At 34.2% G+C, this 12,103-nt stretch overlaps 1 long non-coding RNA gene across 1 annotated transcript; it reads right to left on the bottom strand.

Moving 5' to 3' along the window:
• Positions 1-501: 501 nt before the first annotated feature.
• Positions 502-10,455, bottom strand: LOC107848613. The gene is made up of 3 exons (XR_007046564.1): positions 10,278-10,455; positions 9,032-9,089; positions 502-1,040 (listed from the first exon to the last, which is right to left on the bottom strand). It is a non-coding gene; the product is annotated as an uncharacterized LOC107848613 (long non-coding RNA).
• Between the last annotated feature and the right edge of the window lie 1,648 nt (positions 10,456-12,103).

Here is a 12,103-nt window from a genome sequence, read left to right as displayed (position 1 = left end):
TTCAACCACATCCAAAAAAACTTATTAAAGACAAAGAAAGTGTATCGTTTAAAACAAAAGCTAAACTAACAGTAGAAGTAGAAAGAGTAAAGCAGAAAGATTAAGGTCATACTTCATTATTAGGAACTGAAATTCATTTACGATGATATGAGGAAAACTAAATATGAAGCAAACCTATTAGCTTTTTTCATTTTCGTATTACTTAAATCATCGAGTTTTGTTAATTTTTCTTAGGAGGCTTATTGTGAATATGAAATAGAAGATCATGGATATCATAAAGTATAACTTCCCTCAGATGTGACGTTTAATCACCTAAGGGAAGTTAAGCTAACACAAACTAGCTAGTGGCTCAATTATTGAAATGCAACTAGCCATTCGCCAAACGTGTGTTAGCAATGCTTCTCATGTTTGAGAATGCTCTTCAAATCATGTGCAATTAAAGGATGTGCAACAATTTAAAAAACTCGTTGCTGAGCTAACAAAATTTCAACGTGCATCACCTAGATCAGAAGTGGTCTTCATTGAAAACTAGTACATGATAACAATTTTGTTAATTTGACTTGTCTATTGCATAATTTGCTATTACAATGTCACGACCCAAAATAGGATAATGACCGGCGCTAAGGAGTTTAGGACTCCAAAGCAACCCTCGTCAGAATTCTATAGAAAATCGAGCAGAATTTCCTTTGTTTTTGGGCATATCAAGAAAAATTCTCTGTCTCAAATCAACAGCACCACAACTAACACTTCAACAATATCAACACAATCCACCACAAATGATCAAAAAGTCACCAACACCACCAAATGACAGCATAAAATCCATCTCCAAAACATGAGAGGAAATCCAATAGTCCACAAATCCAAAATAATGAAAGATTCAAAACTCTAAAGACATGACTATGGAGCAAACTAAGAGTTTTCAACAAAAAGAAACATAACGAATAAATAAACTATAGCCCATGCGAACAATTGTGGGGCTCACCAGGAATATGCTACTCGGATCCTCCAGCCAACGTGATCCTCACCATCACCTGCGTTCTCTGAAAAATAATAGCGAGAAGTGAGACGCTAGCTCAGTGAGTAATAACACTTAACCACAACCATTTAAATGGGGACAAGTCAGAAAACATCTTGAAATAAATGTTCTTTCAGAAAACAGTAACAATAAATAATATCATTGTATCATGTAAGTCAAGTGAACCAATAGTTCAGTAATAAACTTCAAAAAGGCATCGTATCATATCAAATATTACATATTTGGAAGGTTTCCAAGAATGAATCATGTAATCAGTGTAGCATTCTTCTTCACTATGAAAAACCCATAACAGTGGACCCCTCATAAAGGATTCAAATATCATATCAGTATCAGTATGCTAGTTCTACCTTCCCACTAGCGAGGGCTATAATATTCATCAGTAAATACAAGGTGCACTAGGTCTAACGATCCTGCTGTTAGCTACGGGATTCAAATCAAGGTCTACTCCCATTTATAAATTCCTTGTAAACAATAGGCTATTCATATGAAAGTATTTTTCAAAATAATACATATCATTTAAAGTTCATATCAAATCATTTTACATATAAACTTGAATAAAACCACATGTCAAAAATATTTATTTCTCATGTAAGTGAAAATATTCACCGTAATAATATCATATCTCAAATAACTATTTGAATATCATATCAAGATCATATCTCAAATAATCATTTCAAGATCATATCTTAAATAACCATTTCAATATCATATCCAATAAAGGACTTGCCCCATATGCAATTTCAAAGTATTTCATAACTCATTATTTCATTAAAAACATGTATAAATATGCAATTTAATAAACACAAATCGTGGTAAGATTACTACTCACTGTACTCTTGTCGAAATACCGAATTTGTCATCCCGAATGATTTATATCACTTTCTTGGATCAAACCTATAATCACGTCATATTAATATCGTGTTAATTTTCTTGATCTAAGCTAAAACATAACCACTACAAATTATCCCGCTCTAGAATCTTAGGCTAACTTCCAAATTATCGAATTTCATCTTCAAAATTACACCTAATTGTGCAAATTTATTATCTTGATGCCTAAATTTTTACTACCCAAATCAAATTAACTTGACTAAAATTTATGATAAAAATGTAGGAACAGTTTACCTTAAGCCCGGAAAAAATTTTACGATCAAAATCCCTCCGTTTGATAGTCTTTCACTGGACGAATAATTGATTGCTCTTTTCCTATTTCACAAGAGGTTAGGCAGGATCAATTACTGCCTTTCTCTCTATTTGGTGTTTCGTTAGGCAAAAGGCCTTTATATATATAATAATGTTTCCATTCCATAATGGATTGGCAGATGGCCACCGCCCCACTCTTTTCATTTCTTTACAATTCTTTTTCCTTTTCCTTATTAACATGGGCTTTAGCCCATGATCTCTTATAAAATATTATTTATTTATTTTCCTTTTCCAATTATAATTACTCACTAATTAAAATTTGGGGTATTACATTCTCCCCACTTTAAGAAATTCGGTCCCCGAATTTAAAACAAGTGCATGCCTGAAGACCGAAACAAATGAGGGTACTTGAGTCTCATATCCTTTTCTGACTCCCACGTAGCTTCTTCAATGATATGGTTCTTCCATAAGACTTTCACGGACACAAACTCTTTCGACCGTAACCTTCTTACTTGTCGATCAATGATAGTCACTGGTTCCTCCTCATAGGTTAAGTTTTTATCAAGTTGCAAGGTCGATGCTTCAAGTACGCAAGAAGAATCTGATATACATTTCCTTAGCATAGAGATATGAAACACCAAATCTCTTTTCCTCCTGTTTGCATAAGACTTTTGTCTGCTTTGAGCTGTGAGCAACCTCTGTCTAATCAATTGAACCTTGTCCATAGCATTCTGTACCAAGTCTGGTCCTAAAACTTTATCCTCTCCAACTTCAAATCACCCGATAGGAGAACGACATTGCACACCATACAAGGCTTCATATGGAGCCATCTGAATGCTTGATTGAAAACTATTATTGTAAGCGAATTCAGCTAAGGGTAAGTAAGTATCCCAACTACCTCCAAAATCAAGAATGCAATCTCTCAACATGTCCTCCAAGATTTATATAGTACGCTCAGACTATCCATCCGTCTGCAGATGAAATGCAGTACTAAGATCTACTCGGGTACCCAATGCTTTTTGGAAAGATCTCCAAAAGCGTGAAGTGAACTGTGATCCTCTATCAGAAATAATGGACAATGGAACTCCATGAAATCAGACAATTTCATCCAAAAATAACTGAGCATATTTCACTCCACTATATGTAGTCTTTACTAAAAGAAAGTGAGCAGACTTAGTAAGTCGATCTACAATTACCCATACAAAGTCATGGACTTTAATGGTTCGCGGTAGCCCGATTACAAAATCCATAGAACTCTTTCCCATTTCCAATCTAGGATCCTGATCTCTTGTAATAACCCTGTTGGTCTTTGATGCTCCGCTCTAACCTGCTGATAAGTCAAGCAACTAGAAATAAAGTTAGCAACATCTTTCTTCATATCTTTCCACCAGTACAACTGCTTCAGGTCATGATACATCTTAGTGGAACCAGGGTGAATGGTATATCTGGAGTTGTGAGCTTCCTCAAGAATAGCTCGTTTTAACCAATCTGCAGCTGGTACACATAATTGATTACCCACTCGAAGAATACCATCATAATCAATACTCATCGTCTTATTTTGACCAGTTAGGACCTCAACTCGATATCTACATAACTGCATATCCTTAAATTGAGTGGATTTTATGCACTCTACCAAAGTAGATTTAGGTTGAACACAAGACAACAACACCCTTGACCTTCCAACACCAAAACTGACACCTTTGCCTTCAAGTTTCTGCACATCTTTTGCCAACTGTCTCTTTCCATGAGATATATGCGCCAAACTACCTATAAATTTCCTACTCAAAGCATCATCCACAACATTAGCTTTTCCAGGATGATGCAAGATAGCACAATCATAAACTTTGAGTAGTTCCATCCACCGACGCTATCGAAGATTTAGATCTCTCTGCTGAAAAATATACTTCAAGCTCTTATGATCGGTATAAATCTCACAACATTCACCGTATAAGTAATGCCTCCAAATCATAAGAGCAAAAACCACAGCGTCCATCTCCAAATCATGGGTAGGATAATTCAGCTCGTGCTTCTTTAACAGTCTCAAAGCATAAGCTATAACATGATCATGTTGCATGAGAACACATCCTAATCCAACCCGTGAAGCATCACAAAATACCTTAAATCCTCCAGAACCTGATAGTAAGCTAAAACTGGTGCAGTGGTCAAACATATTTTGAGTTTCTGAAAGCTCTGCTCACATTCTTCCATCCTCTGGAACTTCACAATTTTCTGTGTTAACTTGGTCAATGGAGCTGCAATTTTAGAGAAATCCTGCACAAACTGCCGGTAGTAATTAGCCAAACCTATAAAGCTGCAAATCTCCGTAGGTGAAGTAGGTCTAGGCTATTTTTGCACTGCTTCTATCTTTTTAGAATCCACTATGATACCATTTTTGGATACAACATGCCCCATAAATGATATTGAGTCAAGCCAAAATTCTCACTTTGAGAACTTAAGCATAGATCTTATGTTTCCGAAATGTTTGCAATACAGTTATCAATTGATTCTCATGTTCTTCCTGGCTACGAGAATATATTAGAATATCGTCAATGAATACTATCACAAATTTGTCCAAGAACGGCCTGAACACCCTATTCATCAAGTCCATGAATGCAATAGGAGCATTGGTTAACCCGAAGGGCATCACAAGAAACTCATAATGCCAATATCGAGTTCTGAATGCTGACTTGGATATATCTTCCTCCTTGATTCTAAGCTGATGGTAACCCGATCGGAGATCAATCTTTGAAAAATAAGCAACTCCTTGTAACTGATCAAACAGGTCCTCTATACGAGGCAAAGGATACTTGTTACGTATTATTACCTTGTTTAACTGTCTGTAGTCAATACACATTCTTAGAGACCCATCTTTCTTCTTTATAAGAAAACTGGTGCACCCCATGGCGACATACTCGGTCTGATGAAACTCTTATATAGCAAGTCTTACAACTGTTTTTTGAGCTCCTTCAACTCTGTTGGTGCCATACGATATGGGGGTATAGATATTGGCATAGTGTCAGGTGCCAAATCAATACCGAAGTCTATCTCACATATTGGAGGCAATCCTGCCAACTCCTTTAGAAATACATCAAAAAATTCCCTCACCACAGGTATATTATCCAAAGTAAGTCCTCCCTTACTATCATCACTTATCAAAGCCAAGAGACCTATGCAACCTTTCTTCAAAAGTCGTTGGGTCTTCATAAAAGATATAACTTTACTAACCTATGGAACCTGACCCCCTTCCAACACAAAACTAGATTCGTTGGGTATCTCAAATCAACTATCTTTGCATGACAATCTAAGGTAGCATAGCAAGGAGATAACCAATCCATGCCCATCAACACATCAAAGTCAATCATATCAAGTACAATCAGGTCAGCAAGGGTAACCCTACCTCCCACTATAATCTCGCAATTACAGTACACATACTCAACTAATAAGGAATCTCCCATGGGAGTAGTAACAAGAAAAGGACAATCTAATATCTCAGGTTGTCTATCGAATCTCACAGCAAAGTATGAGGACACATAAGAGTAGGTAGAACCCAGATCAATCAAAGCATATGCATCAAAAGAACAAATGGAAAGAATACCTGTAATTAGGGGTGTACAAACCAAACCGTCAAGTCAAACCAAACCGACGAACCAAATTAAACCGAGAAAAAAAATGACATGATTTGGTTTGATTGGTTTGGCGTTAGAAAAAAACAACCGACCATTCTTGGTTTGGTTTGGTGTTAATCAAGAAAAAAAAGTCAAACCGAACCCGAATCAAACCGACATAATATATATATATATATATATATATAATATTCAAACTTTTTTATACATTAAATATTAATTATAATCTACTCTTTAAATACTTTTTCAACTAGTTTTAGTAATTTTCAATAATTTGAAAGTAGATATAGATATATAAAATACATAAAGTAGCATACTTAAATATTAAATTACAAAAAATAACAACACTTTTATCAAATTACATTTTGTAGCATATGTATTTATATTTTGTAGCAACAGTTTGCAAAAATACAAAATACATTCGATCATAAGGGCGGTAAAAATCATATGTATTTTTATTTTTGTAGCAACAGTTTGCAAAAATACAAAATACAACTTGCTATATTATGTTATTATGAAACTCATAATTAAGGGGATAAGTATGCTATTTCTGAATTTTGCCCATAAAGTAGCATACTTAAGTATTAAATTACAAAAAATAGCAACACTTTTATCAAATTACATTTTATAGCATATGTATTTGTATGTATTTGCATTTTTGTAGCAACAGTTTATAAAAATACAAAATACATATCATCATAAGGGTAGTAAAAATCATATGTATTTGTATTTTTGTAGCAAGAGTTTGCAAAAATATAAAATACAATTTGCTATATTATGTAATTATGAAACTGTTGCTATGAAACTCATAATTAGGGAGATAAGTATGCTATTTCTGAATTTTGCCCTAGATATATTTAGATTTGGTCCTTCAAGTTGTAATATTTATTCAATAATTTTTAATTAAATGATCGAAAACCCAATACAAATTTAAAACCAAAACTTTTCACTCTTCATCTCACTTTTTAGTTTCAAGAGAGTTTTCGCTCCTCATTTTTTCATAATTATGATTTTTCATTAGCACATGAGTGAAAACATATTTGATCTTGTCTTCAATCACAATATAATTGTAAAAACTAAAGATTATAAAAAAAACCCAAAAAAATGAAAAACTCAAAAAAATCGACTAAAACCTAAACCGAAAAACCAATTTTATGTTGGTTTGATTTGGTTTATAATTTTAATAAACCGACATGATTGGTTTGGTTTTTTTTAATAAAAACCGAACCAACCCGACCTATGTACACCCCTACCTATAACCACTACATTTGAGGCCTGAACATCCTACCTAGTAAGTGCAAAGACTCTCGGTTAGCTTCTACCAGCACTTCGTTGTGACTGATTCCCAACAACCCATTCTCCATTACCTCGACCTCTATTTTCCGTACCAGTGGGATTACGGGTAGTCTGACTAGGTGCAGCTACCTGACCAGAATCCTGACTAACATTTCTCTAAAGGTGAGGGCAATCCCTGATGCAATGACCTGACTGAGCACATCGAAAGCATTCTCCAGTCAAAACATGACACTGACCCATATATGATTTGCCATAAGTTTGGCAGGATGGATTAGTGGCATGAATCTAGCCCGAACTACGATATCTTTGAGATGCTGAAGACCCCTGAGTACCCTATCTAGCAGGTGGCTTATACGCAGACTGTGAAACCAAATCTGTCCTTGTCTGATGGCCCTGATGCTTTCCCTTATTTTCTATTCTGCGGTTTGCACTTAAGTCACCACTGAAAGATCCACCCATCTTAGCCGTCTTACGAACCTCATAAGTTGTTCGTTCCGCACGACCCTTGTCCTCAATTATTCTAATAAGATCCACTATCCCATAATAGGTCAAGACTTTCATCTATGGGGCCACTGTATTATAAAGACAAGGAACCAACCCATTTACAAACCTCTGGACTCGAGCTTCTTCTGTGGACACCAAGTATGGAGCATATCTAGCCAACTTGAAAAATAGAGTGTTATAAGTTGATACATCCATATCTAGAGTCTGAACCAATCTCTCAAACTGAACTATATATTTCAATTTCTGACTGTCAGGAAGAAAGGTATTCATGAAAAACTTAGTGAACTTGTCTCATGTCAAAGGTGTTGCTCCTGCAGGCCTTCCTAGCAATAAAGTATCATACCAAGTGTTAGTTGTGTCTTTCAATTTGTACGATCCAAGCTCCATAGCCCTCTCACTAAAACATCCTAACGCCCGCAGCGCCTTGAAAGTACCATCAAAAACGTTCCGAGGATCAGCTGAACTGTCTGAACCTGTGAATTTTGGTGACTTCAACTTTAGAAACTCCTGCAAAGATACCTCCTAGTTTCCAAAGTTGTAAGTCTGAACAGGTGCCTAGAATTGTGCAGAATTGGGTTGACCACCCCTCTCTTGTCTATCCAGTCGGTCGACCAAACCCTCTATGACTCTTTGCATGGAAGCAAGTGCCTCGACAGTACTACCCTCCTGAGATGGAGAGGGTGGACTAGCATTTTCTTCAGGAGTGAGCTCTCTTGAACTTCTTAGAGTGGCAGTGCGATTTCTTTCAGTATCACGAATACCCCTACCTCGGCCCTTCTGTGGGCTCTGCCTCTTGCTCTACCAGTATCTGCTTTATGTACCATCTGATTAACAAAACAAGTACAATTAGATTCATCTAATTGATCCTAAACGTCACACATGTGAGGAAGAATGAGAAAGAAAATCAAGACACATCCTATCACGCTCTCGCAAAATCACGATTATAGAAATGGCCGGCAACATAACCATAATTGAGATTCTACTACTATCGTGTGCTCCATAGACACAAAATTGACCTAGGCGCTCTGATTCCAACTTTGTCATGACCTAAAACAAGATCATGACCGACGCTAAGGAGTTTAGGACTCCAAAGCAAGCCTCGTCAGAATTCTACAGAAAATCAGGCAGAGTTTTCTTTGGTTTTGGGCCTATCGAGAAAAATTTCCTGTCTCAAATCAACAGCACCACAACTAACACTTCAACAACATCAACACAATCCACCACAAATGATCAACAAGTCACCAACACCACCAAATGACAACATAAAATCCATCTCCAAAACATGAGAGGAAATCCAATATTCCACAAATCCAAAATAATGAAAGATTCAAAACTCTAAAGACATGACTATGGAGCAAACTAAGAGTTTTCAACAAAAAGAAACATAACGAATAAATAAACTAAAGCCCACGCGAACAATTGCAGGGCTCACCAGGAATATGCTACTCGGATCCTCTAGCCAACGCGATCCTCACTGTCACCTGCATTCTCTGAAAAATAATAGTAAGGAATGAAACGCTAGCTCAGTGAGTAATAACACTTAACCACAACCGTTTAAATGGGGACAAGTCAGAAAACATCATGAAATAAATGTGCTTACATAAAACAGTAACAATAAACAATATCATTATTTCATGTAAGCCAAGTGAACCAATAGTTCAGTAATAAACTTCAAAAAGGCATCGTATCATATCAAATATTACATATTTGGGAGGTTTCCAAGAATGAATCATGTAATCAGTGTGGCATTCTTCTTCACTAAGAATAATCCATAACAGTGGACCCCTCATAAAGGAGTCAAATATCATATCAGTATCACTATGCTAGTTCTACCTTCCACTAGCGAGGTTTGTAATGTTCACCAGTAAGAATAATCCATAACAGTGGACCCCTCATAAAGGAGTCAAATATCATATCAGTATCACTATGCTAGTTCTACCTTCCACTAGCGAGGTTTGTAATGTTCACCAGTAAATACAAAGTGCACCAGGTCTAACGATCCCTCCGTTAGCTACGGGATTCAAATCAAGGTCTACTCCCATTTATAAATTCCTTGTAAATAATGGGTTATTTATATGAAAGCATTTTTCAGAATAATACAGATCATTTAAAGTTCATATCAAATCATGTTACATATAAACTTGAATAAAAACATATGTCAAAAATACTTATTTCTCATGTAAGTGAAAATATTCACCGTAATAATATCATATCTCAAATAACCATTTCAATATCATATCAAGATCATATCTCAAATAACCATTTCAATATCATATCCAATAAAGGACTTGCCCCACATGCAATTTCAAAGTATTTCATAACTCATTATTTCATCAAAAACATGTATAAATATGCAATTTAATAAACACAAATCATGGTAAGATTACTACTCACTATACTCTTATCGAAATATCGAATTTGTCACCCCGAATAATTCATATCACTTTCTTGGATCAAACCTATAATCACGTCATATTAATATCGTGTTAATTTTCTTGGTCTAAGCTAAAATATAACCACTACAAATTATTCCGCTCTAGAATCTTAGGCTAACTTACAAATCATTGAATTTCATCCTCAAAATTACACCTAATTGTGCAAATTCCTTATCATGATGCCTAAATTTTTACTATCCAAATCAAATTAAAATTTACGATAAAGATATAGAAACAATTTACCTTAAGTCCGGAAGAAATTTTACGATCAAAATCCCTCCGTTTGGTAGTCTTTCACTGGACGAATAATTGATTGCTCTTTTCCTGTTTCACGAGAGGCTAAGCAGAATCAATTACTGCCTTTCACTCTATTTGGTGTTTTCCTTGGCAAAAGCCCTTTATATATATAATAATGTTTTTCATTCTATAATGAATTGGCAGATGGCCACCGCCCCACTCTTTTCGTTTCTTTACAATTCTTTTTCCTTTTTCTTGATATGGGCTTTAGCCCATTATTTTTTATAAAATATTTTTTTTTTCATTCGCAATTATAATTAGGAAAAATTTCAGAAATAACAATTATAGAGTCTTAATTATAATTTTTATAGCAACAGTTTTAAAATTATGAAAAATAGCAAGTTGTATTATGTATTTAAGTAAAATGTTGCTATATAAATACATATACAAATAAAGAATTCATTCCTAATATAACTCTAATCAGTTAGAGTTTAAAATGGAAGAAACTGTTCCTTAATTCAAGCAACATTTAATTACTTAGATTCCTTTACCTTATATGACTCTTTTTTTTACCACAAACGTAGATCTAAATCAAAAAACGGTAATTCAAATCAGCAACTAAAGTCAAATTCAAATTCAAAAAACGTTTTCCATAATCAGCAACTCAAATCAAATTCAAAAAACATAGTGCTTCCAATACTATTGCTGGTCGCCTAAAATTTTGATGAAGATAGTGAAAATACAATGTTTCAATTATAGGTATCGATAATCAAATTTGATTGTATTTGTGAATTTTATAAAATATAATTGCGAAAAATTCTGAAAAGTTTATAACTCATTCGTAACATTCATCTATTTCAAAAGTTGAGATCATATTTTGAATTTTATCAGTTCTGAGATGAAATATTGACAATGATTTTTTTTCAAAATTCAAGGTTGTCCTTGTCGTTCTGTATTTATAAAACCAAATCACAATTGTTATACGTTAAATTTGAATTTAAGACAAGGATACATAGTATTCGAATAAAAGATTTATTTTTGTTGGAATTTGTTTTCCAGGTTTGTGTATACGACTTATTTATTGTATGTAGTACGTATTTGTTAATCGAAGTTATATTTATAGCTTTGTAGTGTTTTGGACATTAAAAATGGGAAGCATACCTGTTCTCGTTAAACACTCGGGTAGATGGACATATGAACAACAATATGAAGATTACATCAGTGATGCGATATTGTTGAGTATAAACGCTTCGTATAATCCACTCTACACACTACTGGCTTCACATATTAATGTAGATGTGACCTGCAAAAGCATTCAAATTGAATATGAATTAATAGATATATATATATATATATATATATATATATATATATATGTTTTCATCTATATGTATTTATAATATACATATACAGTCTATTTATGTGCTCACTGACAATTTCATATGTTTCCAGCTATATGTATTTATATTATACATATGCAGTTTTTTTCTGGCATTTACATATGGCTCCAGCTATATGTATATATATTATACATATGCAGTATGTTTATATGTTCACTAGCATTTACATATGTTCTCAGCTGTATGTATTTATAATATAAATATGTAGTATTTTATGTGTCTAAAACATGCACTCTTATGTGTATTTTTTTCATATGCAGGCCATATATTTTCATTGGCATATAGTGTACTAGATTCTGAAAATGACGCATCTTTCAAAATTACACACTACTGGTATTTTTTTCGTTAGTAAAAAATACATATGTTTTATGCATAAAACTACGTCTGCATGTAATAACAAGAAACCATACTTATTTTCGAAAAAATATATTT

The sequence above is a fragment of the Capsicum annuum genome, chromosome 11 (genome assembly GCF_002878395.1).
Source record: "Capsicum annuum cultivar UCD-10X-F1 chromosome 11, UCD10Xv1.1, whole genome shotgun sequence".
Lineage (NCBI taxonomy): Eukaryota > Viridiplantae > Streptophyta > Magnoliopsida > Solanales > Solanaceae > Capsicum > Capsicum annuum.
Note: the sequence above shows the minus strand (reverse complement) of the source record. Positions and strands in the feature narration are given on the sequence as shown.